This window comes from Papio anubis, chromosome 1, assembly GCF_008728515.1.
Source record: "Papio anubis isolate 15944 chromosome 1, Panubis1.0, whole genome shotgun sequence".
Classification (NCBI taxonomy): domain Eukaryota; kingdom Metazoa; phylum Chordata; class Mammalia; order Primates; family Cercopithecidae; genus Papio; species Papio anubis.
In genome coordinates, this window is record NC_044976.1 from 110,251,550 (window position 1) to 110,279,069 (window position 27,520).

Genomic DNA, 27,520 nt, shown 5'->3' on the forward strand with positions numbered 1-27,520 from the left:
GGAGCTAACCTCTTAGCATCAGGCCCTCAGTCACTTTCACGGAGAGGCCTTTCCTGGTGACCCTGGTTTAAAGTTGTCTTTCTCTCCCACCCTACCCTGTTCCATTTCCTTTATGGCACTTTGCTTGACGTTATCTTAGTCATCTGTACATTTATGTGTTTTTTATCCCCCCCCACTATCACCAGCATGTAAGAGCAGGAACTTGGTCTTATTTTTGGCTGTACCCCAGATCCTAGCACAGTACTTGGCACTTAGTAAACAGTTTGACTCTCTTCCCGGGAATGAAGGATGGCAGGCGTGATGACTAGCAGGCTGCGCTGCACCACGGCAATGTGGGAAGCTCCTAGCTGGGGCTGGCAGAGGCTGCAAATGGCAGGGTCGTCAGGCCAGGAGTCATCCGGTCCCACTTGTGTAGAGAAGGGGAGATGCTCTGGCTACGGGGACTATGCCTGCAGGGAAGGCCTCTGCCCTGTGCCAGGCTGACCTTTCTACAGATTTCTTTCTCCTAAACACATACCCAAAGAGATTCCTCCTCAGCCGAAGTCAGAGCAGCAGCAGAAGGAGGAGGAAGAGGAGGAGGAGGAAGAGGAAAGAGGAAGAGAAGGGAGAAGAGGAGGAAGAAAGTGGAGGGAGGAGGAGAAGAAAGAGGGGAAAAGAGGGAAGGGAGAGGACTCAGGGGGAGGGAAGGGGAGGAAGAAATGAGGGAGGAGAGGGAGACGTGGAGAGGGGGAGGAAGCATGAGGGAGGAAAAAGAAGGGAGGACAGGGTGAGAGGGAAAGGAAGGGAAGGAAGAGGAAGGGGAGGAGGGAGAAGTGGGGAGGGAGAAGGAGGGAGGGGGAAGGAGGGAGACGAAGAGGAAGGAGGGAGGGATGATTCTATCTCAGCCAGTTGTGGGACCAGGCTGTAGACCAGACTGCCTGGGGGCTTCTCTGCCTTTACCAAATCTGAGGGTCAGGGAGAGGCCCTTGGGCAAGAACGCCATGCATTTTACATTGCCGTGGCCTCACAGAGCAAAGTGCACACCAAATGGGGAGGTGGAGGAAGGGGTAATAAAAATCAAATTAAAGAAATTTTTTAAAGTTGGAAGAACAAATTATTTGGAGACGAAGCAAAAATATCTGTGACATAGCGAGCACTGTTTTAATGACAGCCCGTGTGGGAGGACAGTTTAGTCATAGTTTTCATTTTCTTGTCCCCGGGGAGCTGCATCCCAGTGATCAGGCCCTGATAGCAAACTGGCATGTTCCCTAGACCAGTCACCTTCCAGGCGCATTCAGCGGCAGGATGAGTCAGGGGGCTGCGGAGTAACCCCTTCTCCATATGCTCAGGATGCGCTAGTGCGTCCGCCGTGGGGGTTGGAGGGGGCCAGGGGGCTGGATGGGGAACAGGCCTCGGGCCCAGTGGGTGGCAGGAAGCTTCAGCGGAAACGCTGCCAGCTCTTCCCGGGGCCAGCCGGCTGGTGCGTCCTAGCCTCCTGCGATCTCCTGGGGGTAAGAGTATGACGAGTCCTGTAACTGGGGCCACAACAAGTGTGGAAAAGGATTTCTTCGAAGAAAGCTTGGTTCACTGCCAGGAGGAAGAAGTTCAGGAAGCAGTTCTACCATCCCCTCAGGCGTGAGCACTTCCAGGACTAAGATAAAAATAATGAGGATAATTTTAAATGACTGCCAGGATGCGAGAGCTGACTGCGGGCAACACGCTCCACACGCGTTCATTCACTTCTCTTCATAACAGGCCCAGGAGGCAGGTGTGACCAGCCCCACGGTGCTGAGGGAAGCAGAGGCTCCGAAGCGGAGGGACGTCTGTGAGAACACGGTGAATACACATCAGGGCAGAACCGGAACCCGGGCCTATCGGCTTCGAGTCCGTCCACGGACCGCGTAGTGTGGTGGTTGGGCACCTGCTTCTCTTCTGAGTTGGAGGTGGTGAGAACACAGGAGGGGACTGACCCCCTATTCCTGGCTCTTCACCCAGAAGATCTCAGCTCACTGACGCTACTATTTTATTTTTAATACCATTTGCTTAATACCACACAACATGCTCTCTGGAAATCAGGAGGGAGCAGGCGTGGTTCTTCCTGTTTTACAAATGGGGACCCTGAGGCCCAGAGAGAGGAGGCAAGTGGACATGGTGCTGACAGAAACTGCTCTGTGCCATGTGGACCCAACAGAACTGGGCTAGAGGCCACCTGTTAGCTGTCTGGTAGAGAGCTCTTTATTTAAAATGTCTACCTGTATCTTCCTCACCTGTAAAATGGGAATGTTGAGATCCACCTCAGCGGACAATGATAGGTTCAAATGAGCAAAAGGAGGTGTGTTTAAAATGCTGTACAAACTCTACAGTGTCAGGCCAAGCTGGAAGGTGGCATCCCCTTCACAGGCATCATCATCAAGTCCTGGTTAACAGCATGGGCTCTCAGACTGCCTGGGTCCAAATACTGGCTCCTTCATTTATGAGCTGTGAAACTTTGGAAAAGTTACTTAACCTCTCTGTGCCTCAGTTCCACCATCATAAGTACCTTCCCTATGGGTTGTTACAGGGGTTACACACATACCACACGTGTAAGTGATAGAGTTCTGGCACATAGGAGGGGCTTAGTCACTATTATTATGACCACCATCACTGCCCCACTCCTGCAAACTGCAAACTCCTTAAGGCAGGCTGGGGTCTGTCTTGTCCGCTATAGTATTCCCAGGGCTTAGCACATGGGCAGGCGAGGAGCAGGTGCTCAGCCCACCTGGTGCAAGTCGGGGAATGGACACCAGCCCCCGCCCTCCTACAGCGCTGGCCCTGCCCATGAACTCCAGGACTTTCCTAAGTCCTCACCCACGTTTAGTGTTTGTAGGATTTCCTGGGGTTGCTGTGACAGTCCAACAGTCCCAGGGCTGCCTGCCTCTCTGCACCCTGGTGGTCCTCACAGTCTAGAGAAGAGAAGGGGGTCTTCCCCACCCTCTACGGTTTGCCCTCTTTCCAATCAGCTCACCCCAGAAAAACATGGACTCAGCCCTTGGCAGGGCACCTGGACCTCAGTCCCAGATGTCCTTTCAGACATTGCATCTGGTTTTGTGGCTTCCTCCTCGCTGCCTGCGGAGGTGCTTGTGCCTGTGTGGGGCAGTCAGGCACACAGGCCTCGTCTGTGCATGCTGGATAGCTCGGTGTGTGGTGCCCTGTGAATGTGCGTCGGGTATCTGGGGGCACAGGGGTAGCTGGGTACATGTGTTTCTGCCTATGTGGGGCCAGGTAGGGCAGGACATGCAGGTCTGAGGGCAGTGGACTGAGACAGTTGAAGGCAGATGGACTCACGTGTAAGTCTGGGGTGCAGAAAGAAGCGACATCATCCACGTGTGGGTGAGGGGAGCTTGGGTGCAGGTGCAGGAGCAGGCTTGCAGGTTTATGTGTACATATGTCACATGGGGAGAGGGCAGGAGTGAGTCCCCAGAATCAGCTCTTGAGACAGAAATTCACCTCATATTTTATTTAGAACCTGAAGGATGGACAAACACAGGCCAGGCATAAATGAGAAAATACTTTTTATTTCCAAATATGCCTTAGGCCACCAAATGCTTTGGGACACCAGCGGTTTCTTACCTCCAAGTACCACCTTCTTTCCATAAACACAGTCTCTCTCCCTCTCCAGCCTCATCGGTCCTTGGGCAATCCTACAAGAGCAGCCCACGAAACTGGACTGCTTAGGTTTGCATCTCAGCTTAACGCTTTACCTATGACCCTACGCATGGTCCTTGTCCTCTGGCTTGGATTCCTCATCTGTAAAACAGGGACCACAACAGTATTCTTCAGGGGGTTGAGGATTAAATAAATCAATCCACCTGGAATGCTTAGAGAGTGAAGGACTCTATTAATTTTAGCTCTCACCTTAGCCTATCTTTACCATGATTCTACCTCTGGGTGGGAAACAAAAGTGAATTTTAAAATGCCCATCGCCTGCTTTGAGAAGGTCTCCTTGGATCTGCCCACCAGGGTTACCTCCTCCATCTGCTCCCCCGTTGCTCAGCACCTATACCTCCACATGCCTGGCACATGCGCAGTACTCAAAAAGACCTTATCATTCTGATCATCACTTGACATTGACAGCACAAGGTTACAATTGGTGGTGCATGTGGCCATCTCCCTTGGGAGACTACAAGCTTCCTGAGGGCCAGAACTGTTGAGTTGCCCCTTGGTCCCTGGAGTCTGCCACAAGGAAACTTTCAGTAAGCACTGAGTTAAATGAAAACTCAAATATAGCAGCCCCATGGGCCGTAGAGTCATGTGTTTACTGTTATTTACTGAGTGTGTGCCTTAACTGTACACAAAGCACAGGCCTTGCCCTCCTGAAGCTGAGTCCAAGGGAAAGGGTGAAGGGGAGACAGAAAGAGGGGAAACAGCAGATACCACACAGTGTGGGGTCCAGACGGCTTCCACTGAGGCTACAGAGGGCAGGGGCAGAGTTGGGGGTAGAGGACACAGTCCTATGACCACAGCTGCCTCCGGCCCTGAGCTGCAGGACCACAGACCAGCCTAACATGGCAACCCCATTTCCTCTCCTATTTAGGGACCAAGCATTGCTGGGGCTCAGCACCATCTTACTGTTCTTTTCCCTATCATCAATGATAGTGGCTGTCCTACCAGTGCCAGGAACAGGGTGGCATAATCCTATCCCATCCTCCTACTAGCTGTGGCAGGAATACTCTCTAAATCTCCCAGATCTAGAGATCTGGGTTCCAGCCTTACTCCACAGTGCTTCTTGCTGAAGATCTGCTCACAGTGCAGCCTCACAGTGACTACAAGGGTCACTATCAAACCTCTGTTCTGTCTGCTCTCTGCTTTCTGGCTCAATGCCTAGCTTATCACTGTTCCAGCAGGTGACTCCACAGAGCCCTGATAGTAACACTGATCCCCCAGGGGCTTCTCATGAGGATTCAATGAAACAGTTGAGGTAAAGCATCCAGGTCTAGTCCATGGGAAGCCCTCTGCAAACACCAGTCCCTCTCCCTTCCGTCTTTGCTTCTCTTCCTTCTGTTCAGTGAGCATCAATTTGAAAACGGCTTTATGTTCTGCTTCTTGGCCTGAGGCAGGGACTGGGGTGGGGGAGGTGAGGTGGCCCTGGCCTTCTGCCTCTTTCTCTAGGTGATGGAAGTGATGTGTCTGCAGAAAGGCCTCCTAAGATCAAACCCTAATGGCAATTTCTGTGACTTCGCAATCCCTCCACCAACTACAGGGGGTCTGCCACAGTGAGGAGACTGGATTCCATTAGCTATACACTAGACCACCCGTTAAAAGTCAGACCTGGGAAGTTGTCTTTAATTTCCTTATAGATTGTGTGTGAGCACTCAGGTACACATGTGGGTGTGGGTGTGAGCGTAGGGCAGCTGCAAAGGAAGACAGGGAACAAAGCTGGACACTCCTAGGTGAGCTGTCTGGCCACCTGGGTATATGTGTGTGTGTGTGGCACTTAGGTGTGGGTGAGCCCCAGCAACTAAGAAGGAAGGGTGTGATACTCACAAGGAGATTCCTGCATGTGCTCCTTATGAGTCCCTGGGGGAACCACACATCCACACAGTGCCTCCCAGGACTCTCTGCAACACGGCCCAGAGCAGGGAATGATCATGGGCACTGATCAGGGGCATTACAAAGCAGTGAGGAGGCAGGGATAGTAGATTCAACTTGGTGCAACACAGGAGTGCAGTATTAGATACTGTGTCTTGCCTGGGACCTGTGAGCGTGGTGCTGGGGGCCTATCTTAGCCATTACATATATAAAGACATATGGATATGCAGGGCTGCTGGGCACCTCACCCTTGCCTTCTCCACACCTCTCCGAAGAGACCCCCACCCAGAGGCAGAGACCCTTCTCTCCCTCTGACACCTTCCCACTTCAAGACTCTTTACTTCCCCCTGGAAAGCCCCAGTGATGCTGTATCTGAGACTACAGTGCAGAAGAATTTCCCTGGACCTGTCTTCCAAACCTCCAGGACAGAGCATTTCGAGTACTAGTGACAAGTGTGCTTACCTGGCAAATATCCATTTGCATAAGTCACTGTTAGATTCTAAAGGAACCGAACAGCAGCCTCCACCCTGCAAGCTAGCCACAAACTTGAGTTTGTAGAGGGGCACCACTTCCCTGACACTATGAAAACAAGTAGATGAATGCAGTTTTGCCAGTTAGGAGCTTTGTGACTATAGGAAAATTACTGAGATTCCTCGAGACTATTTCCTCATCTGTAAAAGGAGGAAAATAAAACTGTTTATCTTGTATACTTCCATACGCCCAGTGCCTGGTAAACAATGGATGCTAAAAAAAATACTGGTTGAGGCCAGGTGCAGTGGCTCATGCCTGTAATCCCAGCATTCTGGGAGGCCAAGGTGGTGGATCACCTGAGGTCAGGAATTTGAAACCAGCCTGGCCAACATGGTGGAACCCTGTCTCTACTAAAAATACAAAAATTAGCCGGGTGTGGCGGCAGGTGCCTGTAAACCCAGCTACTCAGGAGGCTGAGGCAGGAGAATCGCTTGAACCCAGGAGGCGGAGGTTGCAGTGAGCCAAGATCGCGCCATTGCACTCCAGTCTGGGCAACAAGAGCGAAACTCCATCTAAAAAAACAAAACAAAACTGGTTGAATGAATAAATGAATACAGAAGGATTGTTATTGGGATTAAGTGAGTTGAGGGAAGTAAAGAATTTATCACAGCGATGTCACATATTATGAATTCAGTATAAGGTAGTTATTATTGTTAGCTATTATCCAGGAGCAAAATCTTATCATTCAGTCAGATTGGTTCCCAGAGCTAATATAAAAGTAGGTAATTAAGGCTAAATAGTGACATGCCCCAAAGAATCTAGCAGCTGCCCCTGGAGTCCAAAGGGTGATGAGTTATATTGCATTCCATTTATTTTAACAAGTTTATATTGAGCCCATCTTATGTGCCCAGAATTGGTGAGATCCCATGCAAGATACAAAGGAATTAAGTCAGGCTACCTTCCTAAAGGAGTTACTTTCCACTTGGAGAGGCAAGATCAACACTCATTAGCATAAATGCCTCCCAGCTGGAGCCAGAGACTCAGCCTGCATTCTAAGGGCTGGAGTAAAACTTTCATGTGTTTCTTCAACAAATATTCCTAGGGCACTGGCTGTGCAGCGGCAGGCCCCCAGCTAGGCACTGGGGACCCTGAGACTTACGATGAATTCAGCGAGCTGCTCCCAGACTAAAGAATGAGACCTCATGAAAATGGGTCAGAACAATAAATGCCGAAGCAGAGCACCGGGCCCAGAGCGCCACCTCTGTAGCTGGTGGGGAGGCTCATTCCCAGGACTTTTGATGCAGGGGTTTAGGAAGAATGCTTTCTTTTTTTCTGAGAGATGTGGGTCCCAAAGCCCAACCTGACCTCTCCTACCTGGAGGCTGGAGAAGCAGGTTGTCCACAGGCACCTCATGTTGACCCTACCTGGCCAGTCCCTGAAAGCGGCATCTCCCACCATGGTCCCCACCCCAAGGTTCCCAGGAATCTTGGAGCATCAGCCCTGATCAGAGGGCAACTTAGAAATCATCTGAATGAAAGTGGAGCCTCATTTTGCGGCTGAGACTGAGGCCAGGAGAAGTGGAGGACCCCAAACTACTCCATCAGGCAGCAACAACGCTGAGTAAGATCCCACGTGCTCAGTGGTCTACTTACTAAAGCACGACAATGCTTGAGGATGCGGAATCTCCCAGAGCCCCTCCGGCCTCACTGAGGTACAGCAGGTGAATGAAGAGAGCTGTATCCCTGCTCCCAGCATCTGGCCAGTGGATCCGAGACAGGAACAGGGCTCACATGACCAGTGAGGGGGCAGCCAATCCCAAAGTGGGTCCAGGCCTCTGGGGAGCTAATACGTGGGACACTTTGTACTGCAAGTCAGAGAATCCAGTGTGCAGGGATTAAAGGAGTGACGGAGCAGGTGAGGAGCACGTGACTTAACAACACACCCAAATCCAGTGGCAACTGAATGAGCCCGGAGCAACAGACAGCAATTTGGTGGAAGGAAAGGCACCCTGGGACAAAGGTGGTGCAGATGAGGAACACAGGGTGTGTGGCTAAGATAGGCCCCCAACACCATGCTCACAGGTCCCCGGTAGGACACAGGGCCTAACACCACACTCCTGTGTGGAGCCAACTTGATTCTACTAGCCCTGCTTCCTCACTTCTTTGTAATGGGAGGGGTTTGTGAATGTACCTGTCTCATGTGCCCACTGCTGGTTAGTGTTAAAAACTAGTGGTCCACAGGTCTGTGGCCAGGAGATCCTTTGGATTCTAATCTGAACCTTGCCAGCTACTTTCCAGTGCTGCGCCCCTGGGCAAATTTAACCTTTCTGATCCTTTGTTTTCTCATCTGCAAAATAGGGACAGCAATATCTACCTTGAGGTTGTTGTGAGGCATGTCAAGTACCTAATACTGTGCCTGGAACATACTAGGTCATCAGCGAATAATATGATTGGTACCTTCATATATTCCCCTGCTCATTCTGAACACTTGTGAAAGTAGGAGAGTGCTTTGCTCATAGTAAGTGCACAATATATATTTTTAAAGATCCATATTTACATATATACAGACATGTGGATATATAGTCAACACACATGTGTAAGTGTTTACATACATATATACAGGCTGTAGGAGCTCAAAAACAGATTCTGAAGGCCAGAAGGGATTCTTTCATCTAATATGCTTTGGGGTAGAACTGGGCTGTCCAGAGAGAGAGGTGGAACTCTTTCTCTCTGACTCCAGTGTCTGGGACATATACTCAGCCTGGCTCACTGTTCCCTGAGCGTCTGGTGACCATCAGACCAAAAGAAGCAGAAGGGAAGTACCAGTTCCAGCACGTCGCTGCTTTCTCCAGCCTTCCTTGGTGCCTACTTACTATCTCCAGGCTAAAGTTAGAGCAGGAAAGGCTGAGCAGGTGGGAGGCGGAGGAAGGTCATGTGACATTCAACACTGATGTAGTGGGGGAGGGAAGATTTTCTAAATGTCCCTGCTAGCATCCAGCCTAGCCTCCTGGAGACAGCACCCACTCAGTACGTCCTGGGCTGTGGTCAAGCCTCCGAAAGACGCGTCTCTGCTCAGGCTCAGAGTGATGCTGCAGAGTGAAGGTTTCAGGGGAGAAGCCATTGATTTCTGATCTTTGAATCTGCTCATTAAGCAGTAGGGTGATTTGCATCTACTGCCACATTTGAGCAGAATTTGAACAATGAGAATTATCTTGCACTGAAGCCCTCACCTGGCATTGCTGACATCTCTGAAAGAATGCCAGGCTGGCTGCGTACTCCCCACACTGACTGGCTGGGAGGGGGCCTGAGGCCAGAGCCAGGTGGTCATCTGCCTTTAGTCACAGCCCCCCAGACCCATGGGCTGCTCCTCCCGGCCCCTCAGCCAGTTCATAGGATGCTGATTTGCATGAGTCTCTCCACGTCTGTCCTTCGCTCTCTCTTTCATGCCTGTGTTCTGGGAGCTTAGGAGCCTTGGGAGGCCAGAACCTTGATCCTTTTTCCTGGTCTCTCTTATCTTACAATGTCCAGGCTGAGGGAGCTCAGTCCAGGCCACTGGATGGGCCACAGCTTGGGTAGCAGAAGTGAGCAGAAGGACAAGCAATTACCTGGTGAATTCAGGCAAATAAATAATTTGTGGGCCTTCTGGCTCCCCTGGTGTGCTGAATCCCTTTCATGTCTCTTTGGAGGTTTTTTTTTTTTTTTTTTTTGTCCATTAACCTCAATTTCCAGCAACCTGAGAGTTCCCACTGCACCCCTCCCAGATGGTGGAGTCCCGCCAAAGGCCCATTCATTACTCTAGGACCTGGGGCAAAGGGTCAGTTGCCCTAGGCTCTGCCTCTGGTCTAAGGGACTAAGCCGACTGCTAAACAACCGAGAGGACCCCCTATTTTGATGCTCCTGTCACCCTTCCCAGCACCCACTGGGCCAACCTCCCTCCACTGTCCCCAAGGCCTAGGGGTGGGGTTGGGGGGGGGGGGGGGGGGTGGAGGAACCGTTTAGGGGCAGCTTTCCTAGTTGCTATAAATCAGCTTAGCTTTGCTGTTCTCTTCCCTCTTGCTTTACCTTTTGCCTGTTTTCTTTTAACCCTCTCTATGGGCAAAACACAGCCCCACATGAGTGTGCCTAATTGAGGAATGTTAAGCCTTCCCAGGCTGAGCTGGAAGTCAGCCTCTTTCAAAGCTGTCCACTGGGACGTACCCAGTGCAGGAGCTAAATATAGAAAGGGCTCCCTCCTCCCCCAGCCTCCCTCATCCTCTGTGGGCACGGGCACAGGCGAGAATCGATGCTACGCTTGGTGGCGACGGCAGGCTGCGTGACAGCCGCCTCTGCTTAGAGACCCTTATCTGCACCTGCCGCGGATTGGCTCTGATAGAGCCCTGACATACTGGGGACAGGAAGTCACCATGGCGACCTCACACAGTGGAGCAGGGAGGGGACAGGGGCTTGACTCTGTGGAGGTAGATTCAGGATGCACTTGGGCCACCACCCTCGTGGGCTCCCAACTGGCCAAGCAGGGATCATGTCCCTCTGCCCTGGCCACTCCAGGCCACCTGCAGAGGGGGCAGCCCTGTCAGTGACGGAGAGGGAGACAGGCTGTGTTATTCACGCCGGAAGTCCATGGCATTCTCAGAGAGCTCTTCCCCATGCCTCCCCAGAACACTGAGAATGGATGAATCAGTCCCGGCTCATCAGAGCCTTTCATGCTAAACCAGCCCAAATGACTGATTTAGAAACTGCGTGGTCTTGTTCTTTGAGTGGATTTCTGAGGCACACTCCAGAGCAGGCCCAGGTCTTCATTATCTCCATGCACACCCTTTGATTAAGCATCTGTGACCACACAGCACTGTGTGCTGTACCCAAAGAGGTAGCAGAGCAGGAGACACTGATGGGAGACACGCACCCAGAACACCCAGGCAGCAGGGAAATAATAACAACAATATCGCTGTACCAGCACTCAGCTGATCACTGCAGCCCTGTGAGGAACTGCTAGAATTCTAACTCAATATGAGAGGAGAGAGGCTCGGTGCTTTCACAAAGATTCCTGGTAAGGGGCAGAGTGGATGCACTCAAGTTTTCCAGCTCTGGTACCCGGTAAGGACACTTGGTGTTTACAAAACACTGGACCATGCGTCTGCAGCAATAGAACTCCTTGGGGGACAATCTTAAATGCAGATTTGTGGGTCTCACTCTGACCTGGAGATTCTGCTTCGAGAGGTGGAGGCTGGTGTTGATCAGTCTTCAGGTGACTATGGCGTGCAGCCCTTGTGGGAGTCGTGTATGAAACCATCAATGCCTCTTTCAGGAGCCTTGATGAGCACATGGTCCAGTGGGTCTCAGCCCCAGCAGGGTATCAGAATCATCTGGGCAGTTTAAAGGAACAGTAATGCCTGGGCCCTACCCAGGCCCTTTAAAGTAGAATCCTTCATGCTGGGGCCTGGGCATGCCTGACCTTAGAAAGCTCCATGGGATTCTAATGTGCAGCTGGAACACTGGACCATGCGCCTGCAGCATCGGCCCCTGTATTTTGCAGATGAGGACCCTGAAGCTCTGTGAGAGGGAGTGAGTTGGATGAGCTGTCAGCAATCTCGTAACTACCTGGGTGGAGAACTAGAACCCAAAGTTTTGACTTTCATTTCAAAGCTCTCTCTACACCTAAGCTCTATGTCCTGGGGGCTGTGAGCCCCAGAGTAGCCACTGGAGTCCCATTCTCAAGGGTGGCGTACGATGGGAAGAGTATACTAATTTTCCTTTCCTAGACTCATTAGTTTGGAGACAGAGCTATCAGGCTGTGAAGGAAGGCAGAGACAGACACATGGAGCCTGATGCTTTAAAGTGCTTGTGGGGTGCAGAGACCCCCAGTCCCTGGGGTCAGCATTTGTGACTATGAACACACCTGAACATCTGCACCACCTCCCCTGCCTGGAAAACAGCACACAGTGTTACCTGGCAACCATCTGGCCCATGTTGTAAGGACCATGTAAAGTTTCCCACTGTCCAGACCACTCCAGAAGAGGAGCTTCCATCCTTTCTGACCTCCTGCCATTTCGTGTCAGCATCAATTATTTGGCAGTTGTCATTTACTTGTAATACGTGACACCTAGAATCACTATATATATATTTTTAAAATAAAACAAAATATACCTATTTTTCTGTCTTATCAAGCCAAATAAGCAACTTGATTTTTAAATTTTGCCCTAGGCTGGACCTGGTTCTCTCTTAGGACACTGCTTCTTCTACCTTGCTTTTCCTCTCTACCCTGGGCTCAGAGATATCCCCTTGATCCCAACTTTTGGGGTTGGGGGATCAGGTTGTGCTGATCATTCATTCTTTCCTTATTCCAGATCTGCACAAAAAGCATCCACTCCTTAATCCAGTCTGACCACAGCTATCAAGATGGATCCAAAGAAAACTAGGGAACCAGCTGCCCACTGCTTCCCAAGCTTCCCATGCTCTCCAGACTTCCACCCTCCAACATCTCTGAAGCCTTTCTTGTCCCCACACACCACACCTTTCTTCCCTCTAAGGTCTTGCTTTCACTGTCCCTGCAGATTAAAACACCCACTCCCCTCTTCTGGCTAACATTTCCCATCCTTCAGGATTGGTCCAGAATTTGCTCAGTGGGATGACATCTCTGCCCTCATTCCCTCCCTGCTGTCCCCCAATCCTGGGCTCCTGTTCCCATGTGTTCAGCCAGCTGTCGCAGCACCTGCCACACTTCATGCGGCACAAGTGTGCAGTAGAGATTGATGAACTGATCTCCATGAGAGAACAGACTTGTTGCTGGGGTGTGCTCAGGGAGTCCCAGATGTTGTCTTCAGATGCAGAAGAATTAGAAGGCAATGTTTTCTTTATATGTGTATAAAATAACAAAGGGGAAGACTCTCAGACCATATCCTATTGGTATTCACATCTTGTGTGTTGCCCTTGTGTGTGGGCTGGACTTGTTGACTTGCTTCTACCTAATATGGCAGAAATGACTGTGATGTTCATCTTGGTGGCCTCTGTCTCTCAGATCAACTGCCCTTGGATCAGCTGTCAGCTGTCAGGACAAGAAGTAGGCCACATGGTGAGGAATGGAGACCAACCCACAACCATGTGAGTCAAGCTTTTAGGTGACTGCAGCTGTGGCTGACATCCTGACTACAATCACGTGAGGGTTCTTGAGCCAGAGGCACCCAACTAAGCCATGTCTGCATTCTTAACCCACAGAAACTGTAAGATGATGAATGTCTGTTGTTTTAAGTAGCTAAGTTTTGGGGGAATTTTGTTATGCAGCAATAGATAGCTGATTAATATTTGTCCTTTGTATTCCTCCTATGTGCATATACACTGTGAGCATAGCACCTAAGAGGGCTTAGGACAGCCAGTGGACCGGAAAGGAAAGCTGTGGATCCCTCTCTTCTGGAGACTCTGTGCTAGGAAGCAGAGTCCTGACGAAGACAAGCAGCTTGCAGGTATTCCGTCTACCCCATAAAAGCCTGCTCAAATCCTAGCTCCTCTACCCACCTTTTTAACCCTTCTAATACTCACTGGATTCTGCCTCTCTGCAGTGTCTCCAGAACACACTGCCTGTCTTAGTAGTTCACTGTCTTTCTGCTTGAAATTCATCCATTCATTTACTCAATTAATATTTGTAGAGTACCTCCTATGGACCAAGGACTATTTCCCGCTGCAGAGGAGCCTGCAGCTCCCAATGCCGACGTAATAGCTTCACTTGCATTGTTCCTTTTCCCTTGGTTTCCCTGAAAACACTCTGGAGGTAGGGCACTCCCTGCAGACTGCTGGACTCCCCACAACATCCAGGTCAGTTCAGCAATCACAAATACTTGATGACCAGAGAAAATGAAGACTTGCCCATCAAGTTTATGTTTGTGTGGGATGAGACAAAAGAATGAGTAGCTGAGGGTTTTAAGAGTCACTCTTCTCCTTTCTCCCTTGGATAGATCAAGATTTGACTGACATTTATTTAGCACCTATCATATGTCTGGAAAGCAGCTGGGCACTTTTCCATACATTAGCTTATTTAATCCTCACAAATCCTTGCTTGTGAGGCAAATATAATTCCCATTTACTAGTGAGTAAATCAAAGCTCAGAGAGGCAAAATAACTTGCTCCAGTTGCACAGTAAAAATAACAGCAAACCCTTTTGGAATGTTCTGCACAAACTCATTTAGTCCTCCTCCAGCCCAGACTGAGGCAAATAAATGTTAGGTAACTTGCCCAAGTTTACACTTGTAAGCTAGTAGGTGGCAGGGCCAGGAACAAAACCTGGGACTCTGACTTTAGAAGTCTTATTTGTAACAACACTAAGGGTTGTAGCAAGACTAAAATTCACAGTTAAGTCTTTGGACTGGAGTCCCCAATCTGTCACCCCTGCTCAGAAATGCTCTTTCCCAGTTCCTGCCCAGGCTCCCCCCCGCCACCCAACTTACTTCTCTCCTGTGTTCCAATGACATTCCAATTTGATGATGAATTTGCTTCTTTTGAGTATTTCCTTGACTTAATTCAACACTTTTTTGGTCTCAAAAATGAAGAAATCAGAACTCTTCTCCTATTATAGAAATGTCACCCATTCCCTTCCCCAACTTTGTGGAGGTCTTGCTACTGGGGAGATGTGTATGAAAGGGAGAAGGAGTGGGGCAGACAAGAAAGGAATAAATAAAACTAAAGCAGCAAGGAATTTCTCATCTTGGAGGCTAAGTTCTGTTTCAAAATGAGTCCAAAACTCTGGTCTTGTGCCTTTTTTTTTTTTTTTTTTTTTTGTAAGACTGTGACAGTAGGAGAATAATGTGAGCTGGCAAGTAATAAATAGTTTTTACAGGCATCAGGTGGGAACTTAAAATTCAGAAGGCAGGCTTCTCAATTCTGAATTAACTTCCTTTCTTCCTGGGCACAAGAAGGTCTATGTTTCTCTCATCTTCTCCCTGGCCCCACACACGCTCTTTCATGCAGTCAACATTCCTGCCCCACAATAGGTGTGATTGCATCCCATTATGTTGTCATGGCAACATCCACTGCCATCTGGGGGGTGGGGAGGTGGCAGTGGAAACAAATGAGTGGCCAATCAGGCTTTCCAGGAACGTCTCATCATGACACACTGCTCCCTGCCAACTGCCGGAGCTGGGCGGAATAAAGATGAGTGCGCAAGGACCCTATTGAGGGGGGCACAGTGAAGGTGCCCCGCCTAATCTTGGCCAAGGGATCGAGAGTCAGAGGGACATTTTGTCCATGTGAATGTCTCTTTGCTGACTGATGGGTTATTGATCAGCATAAGAAGGGAGAACCAAACAGCAAACGATAACACAGAAAGCAAAAGGCCCTTCAAGGTGGTAATTGTCACGTGATACGTATGAAGGATACATGAGAGTTAGTTCTTTTCCGTGCCGAGATGGGCCAAAGATTACAGAACCCAGTGTCACCATGGCCATTGCTTCTTCCTTCCCCCCAGCCCAGAAACAGAAAAGGAAAAGTCCCATTGTCAAGACCTCCAAGGACAAGAACCAGTGAAGCCTGGTAACAAACACACTATGCTTTGAAGATCTGCTAGTTAGCAGCTATGTGGTCTCTCTGCGATTAACATCTCTCAGCCCTGTTTCCACCGTTATGAGATGGGGATTATAATACCACATCCTTTGTAGGGCCATTGTGAGGAGTGAGTGAGCTAATGCATGCTCACCTTGTGGTAAGAACTCCATAGATATTAGCCATTACTATTCCAACGAATCACACACACTCAGCGCCACCAAGGATGATGCCACTGCAGTGTCTCCCTATCTCCCTACCTTAGGTTCTACGTTCTGGGGAGCAAATGCAGCAGGAATAAATTTTCAGTGGCCTGGAAGCCATAGCTGTAGCCTTTTGCCGTAAGAACCTCCCAAACTCTCTCTCTAGGTGGGAGCAAGCCATTGCCTCCCTCTCAGAGGACCTGGTGGAGAGAAGGTTGACAGCTTGGCATTCCTCTTTAGAATGGCTTTTGACTTTGTACTGCCATCCACAGAAGAGCTCCCTAACCTCACCCGAGGGCACGGAATGGCCTTTCCTTAAAGGTCAAGCACAGCATCATTCTCAAGTGCCTTTGCAAATGTATGTGAACAATCTCTCAAGGCTCAGATCAAGAAGTCTCCAGCTCACACTCCTGTCCCAATATCCAATGCCCGACATTGAGCCCCTGGGGCTTTCTGATCAAGAGCAGGGAGGACAACCAGCCAGAGCAGGCAGCTGAGGTCGACTGGAGTAATTAATCCTAAAGGTTACTGGTGCCTGTTCTGCTGGGGAGCAGGAATCCAATTACCCACAGTGACAGCAGCTTAGTCCCTGGGGAGATACTCATCTGCGGAGCAGCTGACAACCTGTCCACCTGAAATCTTCCTGACAAGCAACCCCCACCTCCACCCCCTTCACTTCCTCCACACACCCTAGCCAGGCACAGACCTCAGCTAACCGGGACAATGCCCAGGCCACACTTCCTGGGTTGTGGTGCAAAGGAGTGAATTCTGGAAGACTGGACCAGGACAGCTTCTAGAGGTCTCCTAACAAGAACCCATTTCCCCTGTAGAACGAAGACCGAACTGGTCATTTACCCAGGCTGAGCCAGACCTATATGATACATCAAAAGCAGAACAGAAAGAAAGAGAATGAGAGAATCCAAATGAGTTTATTTGTCCATTAAATAAATATGCAAAATTATGCAGATGTGGAAATGGGCATATAATTTTTAATCAATTGCTCTGGCATCATCGTGAACAGACCTATGGTTCTGGATGAGGGGACTGCTGAGAGAGAATTCTGGCTCCCTTTCCATCAGCATCCCAAAGAATGTAGGTTAGGAAGCAGGGAGTGGTCTATGCCAGATGACCTTCTTGCTCTTTTTATGTGGCCCTGACTCTGACTAAAATGGGCTCCTTCTTCTAGAATTTATTCCCTGGACAAGAGTGAAAAAGTGGCCAAGTCTTTTGCATGGCTACCACCAGGGAAAGGAATTTGACTTTTGTAATGCAAATTTACTTCCTGGCTTGAAAGTACATGATTAAAATGATATGTTTCAATGTGGGAGCCAGACAGCAGATTTGGTATTAGAAGGCAGCAGCTGCTGCTTACACACAGGGGTGTCTGCAAGGTACACGGAGGAGTAGGTAAAAAAGTATCTGTTGGGGCCTAGAGACCCTAGGACTTGCTAATCAGAATGAACCATTCAGGTGCACTTATATAAACCTAAACACAACCAGGGTGTAGTATAAGAAAAGCTGAGCACCTTCAAATTGGTCATTCATTCATTCAACAACATTTATTGAGTACCAAATCCATGTACCAGCTGCTGTATATGGTTATATAGCAGTGAACAAGACAGACTTAGTGAAGACTGCTGACCAGGGCTCAAATTTGGACTCCACCACTCAAGAATAATGTCATATGGGGCACGTTGCTTAATCTCTTTGTGCCCCCAGTTTCCTCTAAAATAAGGATAATGCAAGTGCGTATTGCCACCTCTGCTTTCAGCCGTGATAAAAAGAACTGGATTTACCTTTCTGTCTTAAACAACTAGAAAGTCATACAAAATACATGAAACAAATATTTTCAAACATTGGACAAAAGGCAACACAGAACTATGATCCTTGAGAGAGGTGAATCAAATGAGAGACCCCTACAATTTCTCTACCCTACTGCCTGCATTGAATTTCCAGGCTGCAGCACAGGGAAGGGGAGCCCAAACAGAGCCCAGAATTCTTCAAGTTCAAGATGACTGAGGCAGCTAGAATGTGCGGGCACAATGCCAGAAAGAGTTTTGGCTATCTGAAAGGGGATCCACTTAAAGAGCTCTGGCAAAATACAGATTTTCACATACAAGGAACGAAACTCCATAAGGATGGAGAAAGAACCATCGCAAAGCACTAAGCCAAATGATTTCCAGAGCTGGGAAGACTTCATATTCCCAGGTGAGAAGGAACAGACTTCATGATACAGTTGTGTGCTGCATAACAACGTTTTGGCCAATGCCAGATGGCGTATAAGATGGTCTCATAAGATTATAAAGGAGATGAAAAATTCCTATCACCTAGTGACATAGTGACATCGCAGTCATCTTAACATTGTAATGCAATGCATTACTCACATGTTTGTGGGGAAGCTGGTATAAACAAACCCACTGTGCTGCCAGTCCTATGAGACCATAGCACATATCATTATGTACAGCACACAATACTTGATAATGATAATAAGTGATCATGTGATTGGTTTATGTATTTACCAGTTACTGTTATTTTAGAGTGACCTCCTTCTATGTAGAAAGAAAAAGAAAGTTAACTGTAAAACAGCCTCAAGGAGGTCCTTCAGAAGGTATTCATGAAGAAGGCATTGTTATCATGGAGGATGATGGCTCCATGCATGTTATTGCCCCAGATGACCTTCCAGTGGGACAAGATGTAGAGGTGGAAAACAGTAATATTGGTAATCCTAACCTGATGTAGGCCTAGGCTAACGTGTGTGTTTGTGTCTTATTTTTTAAAAAAAGTTTAAAAATAAAAAACCCCAAAACCCCCTTTTTTAAAATAGAAAAACTTACAGAGTCAGGATGTAAATAAATATTTTTATAACTGTACAATGACAGTGTATTTGTGTTTTAAGCTGTTACTGGAAGAGTCAAAAAGTTGCAAAAATTAAAAAGTTTCTAAAGCAAAAAAGTTACAGTCAGCTAAGGTTAATTAATTTATTATTGAAGAAAAAACAATTTTGTAGTATAGCCTAAGTGTATAATGTTTATAAAGTCTATACTAGTGTACAGTAATGTCTCAGGCCTTCATATTCACTTTACCACTCACACAGACTCACCCAGAGCAACTTCCAGTTCTGCAAGCATCATACCTGGTAAGTGCCCTAATACAGGTATACCATTTTTAATTTTTTATACTGTATTTGTACTGTACCTTTTCTATGTTTAGATACACAAACAATTACCATTGTGTTATAATTGCCTATAGTATTCTATACAGTAATATGCTGTACAGGTTTGTAGCCTAGGGGCAATAGGCTATACCATATAGCCTAGGCATGTAGTAGGTTATACCATCTAGGTTAGTGTAAGTACACTCTATGATGTCTGCCCAACTAAATTGCCTAACAGTCCATTTCTCAGACTGTATCCCCATTGTTGAGTGATGCATGATTGTATACAAAGCAACACGTAGGGTCCTCAGAAAGGCATCACATTCACAGTGAGGCTAAATTAGCCCTAGACAAAAGGCAGTGCCAGACTTACCCTAAGAGATCTTAAAGCAAGCCCTGAAATAATCATACTGATTCCAATTAGCTTAACTGTATACCAGAACTAAGTACAACACTCTTTAAAGGAATACAAAAAGAAAAGAAATCAGTGGCTATAGTAGTAAAATTAACTATGTCTAGCATCTAATAAAATAGGGCTAGGTGCAGTGACTCATGCTTGTAATCTCAGCACTTTGGCTGAGATGGGAGTATCACTTGAGCCCAGGAGTTGGAAACCAGCCTGGGCAACATAGGGGGACCCTATCTCTAAAATAAGCTGGGTGTAGTGGTGTGCAGCTCTGTTCCCAGCTCCTCAGGAGGCTGAAGTGAGAGGACTGTTTAAGCCTGGGAGGTCAAGGCTGCAGCAAACCATGATAGTGCCACTACACTTTACTCTGGGCAACAGAGCAACACCCTGTCTCAAAACAAAAAACAAGAAACAAAAACAAACCCCATAAGGTATGCAAAAAAGAAAAAAATAATGACTAATAAGCAGGAGAAAAACAAATCATTAGAAAATGACTCAGAAATGACAGCGATAATGGAATTAGTATACAAGAATGGTAAAACTACTATAGCCAATACACTATATGCTCAAGAATTTACAGAAAAACATGAACATGATAAAGATTAAAAAAAGAAGACAGAGACCCCAATAAAACTTAAATAAATGACAACATACAATAACTGAAATAAAAATATAATAAATGAGATGAACAGATACATCAAAAGGATCAGTGAATTTGAAGAAATAGAAGTAGAAAATATCCAAAATAAAGCAAAGAGGGAAAAAAAGATTGAAAAAAGAAAACCCATAGCATCAGTGACCTGTAGGAAAGTAACAAGTCATCTAACATATATGTAACTGGGGTCCCCAAAAAGAAGAGAAACACAGAAGAAATATTTTAAAGAAATGATCAAAAGCCTTCAGAATTTGGTGCGACCTATAAACTAACTGATCCAAGAAAAAAGCACTGAATTCCCAGTAAACACCAACCCTACCAAGGCACATAATAACCAAATTGCTGAAAACAAGTGATAAAATCTTAAAAGCAGCCAGTGGGAAAAGGACATTGCACAAAAAGGAAAGACAAAGTGGCAGACTCTTGTCATAAATTATGCAAACCAGAAGACAACAATGGCCTGAAGTACTGAAAAGGAAAAAAACCTGCCAACCCAGAATTCTACATCAAGCAAAAATATCAATCAGAGATGAAAGCAGAATAAATACTTTTTCGGATCAAAGCTGAGATAAGTCATCACTAGCAGATTTGCCTGTAAGAAATTTTAAAGGAAGTTCTCCAGGAAAAAGGAAAATGATACTAGATATAAATCTGGGTCTACACAAAGGAATAAAAAGCACTGGGAATAGTAGATATGTGGGTAAATTGCAACAAATTTTGTACTTATTTTTGAAGTCTCTTTAAAAGTGTTAACTGTTTAGAGCAAAAAATTTTCACTGTATTGCTGGATTTATAAAATGTAGAGGTAAAATATGTGACAATTATATCACAAAGGACAAGAGGTACAAAATTGAATATATAAGTTTTTTTATAGTATACATGAAGTGGTATATTATTAGAAGGCAGACTTTGATATGTTAAAATGTATATTTTAAATCATAGAGCAACCACTAAAAAATAAAAGACATATGGATAATAAGCCAGCAATGGAGATAAAGTGAGATCATAAAAAATATTAAGTTAATACCAAGTAAGGCAGAGAGGAAAACATGAACAAATTACATATGAGACAATCTGAAAATAAACAGCAAGATAGTAGACTTAAACTCAATCATATCAATAATTACATTAAGTATACCTAGCCTAAAAACTTCAATTAAAAAGCAGAGATAATCACATTGGAATTTTTTTTTTTTTTTTTTAAAGCAAGACCTAACTATGTGCTATCGGCAAGAAACACACTTTAAATATGAAGACACAAGTGTGTTAAAAGGAAAAGAACAAAAAAAGATTTATCAGGAAAAAACTGATCAAAACAAAACTGGAGTGACTATATCAGACAAAGTAGCCTTTAGAACAAGGAATATTACCAGGGATAAGAGGGATTTTACAATGAAAAAGGGATCAATTTTTCAAAAAAAAAAAAAAAGGTAAATGTACATGTATTTATTGATAGACTTCAAAATACATGAAGCAAAAGTTGATATAAAGAAAGGAGAAATAGACAAAACCACACCTATAGTTGGAAATTTAAGCATTCTTGTCTCTCTGATAGAAAAAGTAGACTAAAAATCAGGAGGAGTGTAAAAGACTTGAATAATCCCATCAACCTCCTCAATCTAACTGACATTACTAGAACACTTTAACCAACAACAGCACAATCCACATTGTCTTCAGGTGCATATAAATCACTGGCCAAGATAAGACCATATTCTAGACTATAAAGTCTTAATATATTGTGATAAAATGAAATCATATAGTCTTTAATTTGACCATACTAGAATTAAACTAGAGATAAAAAATAAAAAGATATCTGGAAAACCTCAACTATTAGAAGATTAAATAATGCACTTCTTAAAAACCCATGAGTCAAATTTAAAAATCACAAGGGAAATTAGAAAATATTTTGAACTGAAAAAAATGACAATATACCAAAGTCAATGGTATGTAGTAGCTAAAAGTGCTTAGAGATAAATTAATGGCATTAAATGTTTATACTGGAAAATAACCAAGTCTCAAATCAATGATCTAAGCTTCTACTTCTACCTTAAGAAACTAGGAACAGAAGAAAACTAAAACTAACGTATGCAGAAGGGAAAGAATAATGAGCAGAAGTCAATGAAACAGAAAAGCAAAGAGAAATTCGATCAAACCAAGAGCTCTTTCCTTAAAAAGATGAATAAAATTTAAAAACTACCAGACTAATCAAGAAAAAAGACAAGATCACCAACATAAGACATGAAAGACTGAACATCACGACAGCTTTCACACAGATCAAAAAGATAATAAGAGAATATTATAAACAACTTCATGCCAGTAAGTGAAAATTTAGACAAAACGGGGAAATTATTTGAAAGACACCAGCTACCAAACTACCAATACTCACTCAAGAAGAAACAGATAACTGGAATAGCCCTATTATCTGTTAAATAGACTGTATTTCTAGCTAAACCTTTCCACAAGTAAAATTTCAGGTACATGTGGCTTCACTGATAAATTCTACTAAACATTTAGGGAAGAAATAATATTAATTCTATATAAATTCAGTGTGATTTATCATACAATAGACTAAAAAAGAAAGCCCATGGGATCATCTCAACAGATGTATAAAAAGCTTTTAACAAAAATATGATACCTATTTATGACTGGAAAAAACCCTACAGCTAACATCATACTTAACGGTGAAGACTCAATGTTTTCTCCCTTGGACTGATGATAACAAGGCAAGAATGTCTGCTTTCATCATTTCTATTTACCATCTCATTCAACATCGTATTGAAAATCCTAGCTGGTACAATAAGGCAAGAAAAAAATTTAAAAAGGATACAAACTGGAAATAAGTTAACACTGCAGGCTCCATGCTCGCCCATGTAAAAGTATCCCACTTCCTAGGGAAGGCATAATGACTGAATTACAAGGACTGAGCTACAAGTATGTGGAGTGCTTAGCATAGTCCCTGGCACCTCAAAAGTGCTCAGTAAATGCTCACTATTGCTGTTAATTCAAATGATTACAGAACAGAACTGAGACCATATAATGGGGATCTATCTATTGATGGAGGACGTTGTGAGAAATGTCTTCTTGCCTCTGAAGCACCAGACGCTCACGCCCATGTGGGAATGGGGGAGGGACACTGGAAGACAGGAGGAAGAATGAGCCCTTACATTTGTACTTCTCCATCAAAGGCCATTAGGACTCCAAATCTCATAATCCTTTAATGACCGTGGGAAGGGACAGGGCAGGTAGAATTATCTTCATCCTAAGGACGGGGGAACTGAGGTAAAGAGCCATAGACCTGTGCAATACCAGGACTAGTCCTGAGGTCTCCATCCCAGACCACTGCACATTCCACTACACCATTCTTCCTTTCCACAGGACAGGTCTCAAAACAGGGTGCTTCCCTGCTTCTGAAGATGGAATTGAATGGGCGCATTTATGAGAAGGATGGTCCAGAACACAAGTGCACCTTGATAAACGATGGTAGTCTATGAGGCACTGGGAATCCAGGATCCTGGGGATTTGCCTCTTTGCTTTTGTGAGGTTGTCTGCATATTTGGCAGAGTTCACACAGTGAGGCTCCTAGAAGACTAAAACTTAAAATACCCAAATCCAACTGTGGCACATAATAAGTGCTCAGTAAATGTTTACTTAGAAACTCTAATCTGACTGGAGCCCAGGGAAGATGCAAGTGGCTTACATTTAACGAAATAAGCGTGCACAAGAAAACCACTTTGTAAACCGTAAAACAATGTACAAACACTGATGTCAATGCTAGCAGTTGTGTGAGAAGACAATGAACTCTAAAAAGGAAGACCTGAGCAAACTGTCATTTGGGTGAGTGTAGGAGCAGAGCTGGGAAGAGACCTGGAAACTTGAAAAATAGAGTTTACAAAGCATGTAGTAAATGAATTGATGGGCACAGGGCTTGGGGAGAGAAGCAGGCTTCTCCAGCGTCTCTTAAGGACTTTTCAGCACTGTGCTATGTGCTAGAGAGACAGAGATGAGAAGACACAGTCCCATGACTAGCCAGCTCACGGCCTTGTGGGGAGCGACAGGCACATAGAGACCCTCCACACGCTATAGTGAGTGCTGGGATGGTGCTAAGTCCATGGTGCTTTGGGGACACATATTTGGGGAAGGGGAGAGGGGAGTTGCTAGTGAGAACAGAAAAGAGCGGTGATAGAAAGTAGTTGTAATATGAAACTGAGGGGCTGAATGGAGCCCAAATAAAAAAGCAAAAACAACTTAATTTCTTTTGTTGCCCAAAGGAAGTATAGGAAGTATTTTCCAGGCTGGAGGCAGGGAATGATGAACCAGGAAGTACAACTAGGGATGATAAAGCAGGCTTTTGAGTCATGAGATTATTTTTCTGTGCATGGGTTATACCCTCAAGCTTTTGTCACTTAACGAATGTTAACATGATTTTTTTACATCTTAAATGGCTGTGTGTAGAAGCCCCTGTAGGGGAGGGGCGGCTGAGGAAGGGTGAAGAGGGGAGCTGTCCAAGCAATGGCTGAAGAAAGATGACAAAATCACACGAGAGGACCTGGTGCTGAGCTCCGCTAGCCCCAGAGCCTGAGCTCAGGGCATCATTTCATCCCTGGGGCGCCTTCATTCATTAATTCATTCAGCAAAAATGTCTTAGTACCTACTATGTGCCAAGCACTGTTCCAGATGCAGGGAATGGAGCAGTAAACAAAGGACAATCCTTGCCCTCAATATACTGGCATTCTAGAGTGGGGAGACAGACAGTAAACAAGCATACAAGTAAATGAACAAGATAAATATAGGTAATGATAGGTGCTATGAATTAAGTAAGAAAGGGTAATGGGACCAAATGGAGGCTGATGGTGGGCACACAGCTGAGGTGGGTGGCAGCTTTAGGTATGGGGTTCAGGGAAGGCCTCTCCAAGGGTGTGACCTTTGCCTGGGACCTGAATGATAAGAGCAAGCCCTGTGATGATGTGGGGGAAGCAGAAGAAACAGGTGGTACCACAGTCCTGAGACAAATTCAAGGACTGTAAAGAAGGTCAGAGGAGCTAAAGCTCTGAGGGCAAGGGGGCATGGTATGAGACAGGTTAGGAGAGAAGGCAGGGTCTCATCGGATAAGGCCTGGAAGGCCTTGGGATTTCATTCGAAGTACCTCAATTTGTCCCTTACCAAAGTGGTCCCTAATCCAGATTGAATGATGTCCCCGAAGCAGGCCGGGCAAATTTACACATGAACAAATACAAAAATCTCACAACTTAAAGTTCTTTCCATCAAACCTGTGCTGGAGTCCCCTCAGCAACAGTCTTACCACAGGATGACCTCACCTAAAACTGGAACCCAGTCCCTCCTGAGATGGCATCTTGGGGCTGTTAGGACTTGAACTGATTTGAAACAGGTGCCACCCATTTCTCCAGTCTCTAAGCAGCATCTGAACGAATGGCACTGCCCTTGATGGGGCCAGTCTGGATGGAGGGAGATGAGGAATGTTTCAAAGGTATCATTAGGAACTCAGGTGGCTGCTATAACATCTCCCTCTTGTCTCTACGTCTTACTCCTCCTTAGGCACAGGCAATGAAGGACAGCTTTGCCCCCAGGCCACTGGACCAATGACCACCTGATGCCCTGGGGAACATAAGGGAGTGGGAGAGAACCCCACCTAGCCCCTCCAGCTGGTAGACAAAATGGAGGCCTCCACTCCCTGCCAATGTTCCATCTGGGAAAGGTCATGCAGACCCTGCACTCACAATCAACTGGGCAGAAGCAAGCCCTTGGGGAGGGCAGGGCATGCAGCTGCGTGGGCGCCATCTGCACGTGAGTCCTGACCTGGGGGAGGAGAGGTCGTCTTCCTACAGCCCGACCTCACACATTCCTTCAGCATCTCTGGGAAATAATCACACTCCCCGCACTGAAGAAACACAGTCAACAGATTCTGGTTTCCTAGATACGCCAGTGGCTTCTAAAAATAGCCAGGCAATGACAAAGCAAATTGGCATATGGACTGCAAATAATTCCAGTACCAGCTTGCTTGGCAGCACTCAAGCCTCCCAGTGCTGGGTGCTTCCTCCTCTTCCCTCCCGTTTCTGAAACAGTCTCTTGTTGCTGAACACCCCAGGCCAAATGTGAGCAAAGGGGCAGCTGCAGCCCCTGTGGTGGGTCCAGCCCAAGGCTGGTGCACTCAGCTGGGCTGAAGCCACTCCAGGCTCCTCCTACTTCCCTCCTCATCCACTCCACATGCTCCGCAGCTCCACACTCACACTGAAGGTCCACTGCTAGTCAAGCCACCGGCAGCTCTGTGTGTGCCCCGGCACTCCCAAGCAACCAACATCTTCCTTTTTATAACCAAGATGGGGCTGCCTTGACCTTCTCACTCCAGGACTCCTCTTCCGGGGAGAGGGCACTGTCCACGGTACCTCTTACTTTGACTCAATCCCTCTCCTGGCCCCAGCAGGGAGTCTTTGCAAAGTATCCTCTTTATCTGAGCTTCTTCATTCTCTAAACCCTGCGTATAGTTGTGTGCCATGTGCCGGGCTTTGTGGCGGGCAGCATACCCAGCAGTGGGAATTCCAGGAGGAAAAAGACAGGTCTGTGGCTGGAAAGAATAAGGAAAACTAACATGATTGAACTCCTACACTTAGCCAGCCACTCTGCTAAGTGAGCCTCACAAGTTGTCTCATTTATTTCTCATTCAATCTCTATAGTGACCCCATGATGTAGAGATTCTTATTGTCTTCTTAACTCTGTAAACCAATTGAGGAAAGCAGCTCCGAGGAGTTGAGTAACTTGTGCAAGGGTACAGCTGAAAAATGTGTAGCTGGAATTTGCGTTTACAGCTGTACAGCGTAAGGGCCCTCAAATCTCTTCCATGAAACCACAGCAGTTCCCTCAAGCAGCTTATTCTTCAATGGAGCTTGGGTCAGGGCCAGGTGGTTAACAGACCCCATCTCAGAGAATACAAGAGGCTTTGGAAAGGACCATTTACAGAGGTAGAGGCATGCTTATGGGGACCAGCAAGAGATGCTGAGGCACCCAGGGACTAGCAATGGCAGAAAGCTGTGTCTAGCCCAGGCCTGAAAGGGCAGGGGAGGGAGTAGGGATGAGGGACTGACCAGCAGCAGTGCCGATCATGAGGAAGTGAGGAGAAAATACCTCATGCCTCTCTCTTCCCACCTTTAGGTCTCCTTCTGGCACCTCCCACAGGCTGAACTCAACTGGATGCCAGGCATAAGAGAGGATTGGGGATGCAGTACAAGTCTCCCAACTGTTCCAAGTAATGTTTTCTCTTTTCAGTGTCATCAACCACCTGATTTCTCCCAGGCCTTTGTTAGGAGGAATCACTACTGATTTTCATGCTTAAGTTTTTTCATCACATAAAAAAAAAAAAAAAAAAAGCTGAAAGGGGTACCCTGGCCTTGCCTTTTCTAAAACTGTTAGGAAGATCAGCAGGATAAACCAGGGGTCTGAACTCCTGGCAAGATAATGTGGATGCCTAAATACAAGGTATCCCAGTGGTGGGGATAACAGGAAAATGCTTATGGGTAAGCAATGATGTAAAAAATTTTAAAGCTACTGCGA

The 27,520-nt window shown here is 46.3% G+C and overlaps 1 protein-coding gene and 1 long non-coding RNA gene across 4 annotated transcripts in view; one reads left to right on the forward strand and one right to left on the reverse strand.

Annotated features, from left to right (window-relative positions):
• Positions 1-27,520, reverse strand: part of KCND3 (potassium voltage-gated channel subfamily D member 3) — a 215,286-nt gene that overhangs the window by 118,005 nt on the left and 69,761 nt on the right. The window lies entirely within an intron of this gene.
• Positions 17,864-27,203, forward strand: LOC108580970. Its single transcript, XR_001892677.3, has 3 exons — positions 17,864-17,950; positions 18,837-18,878; positions 27,122-27,203. It is a non-coding gene; the product is annotated as an uncharacterized LOC108580970 (long non-coding RNA).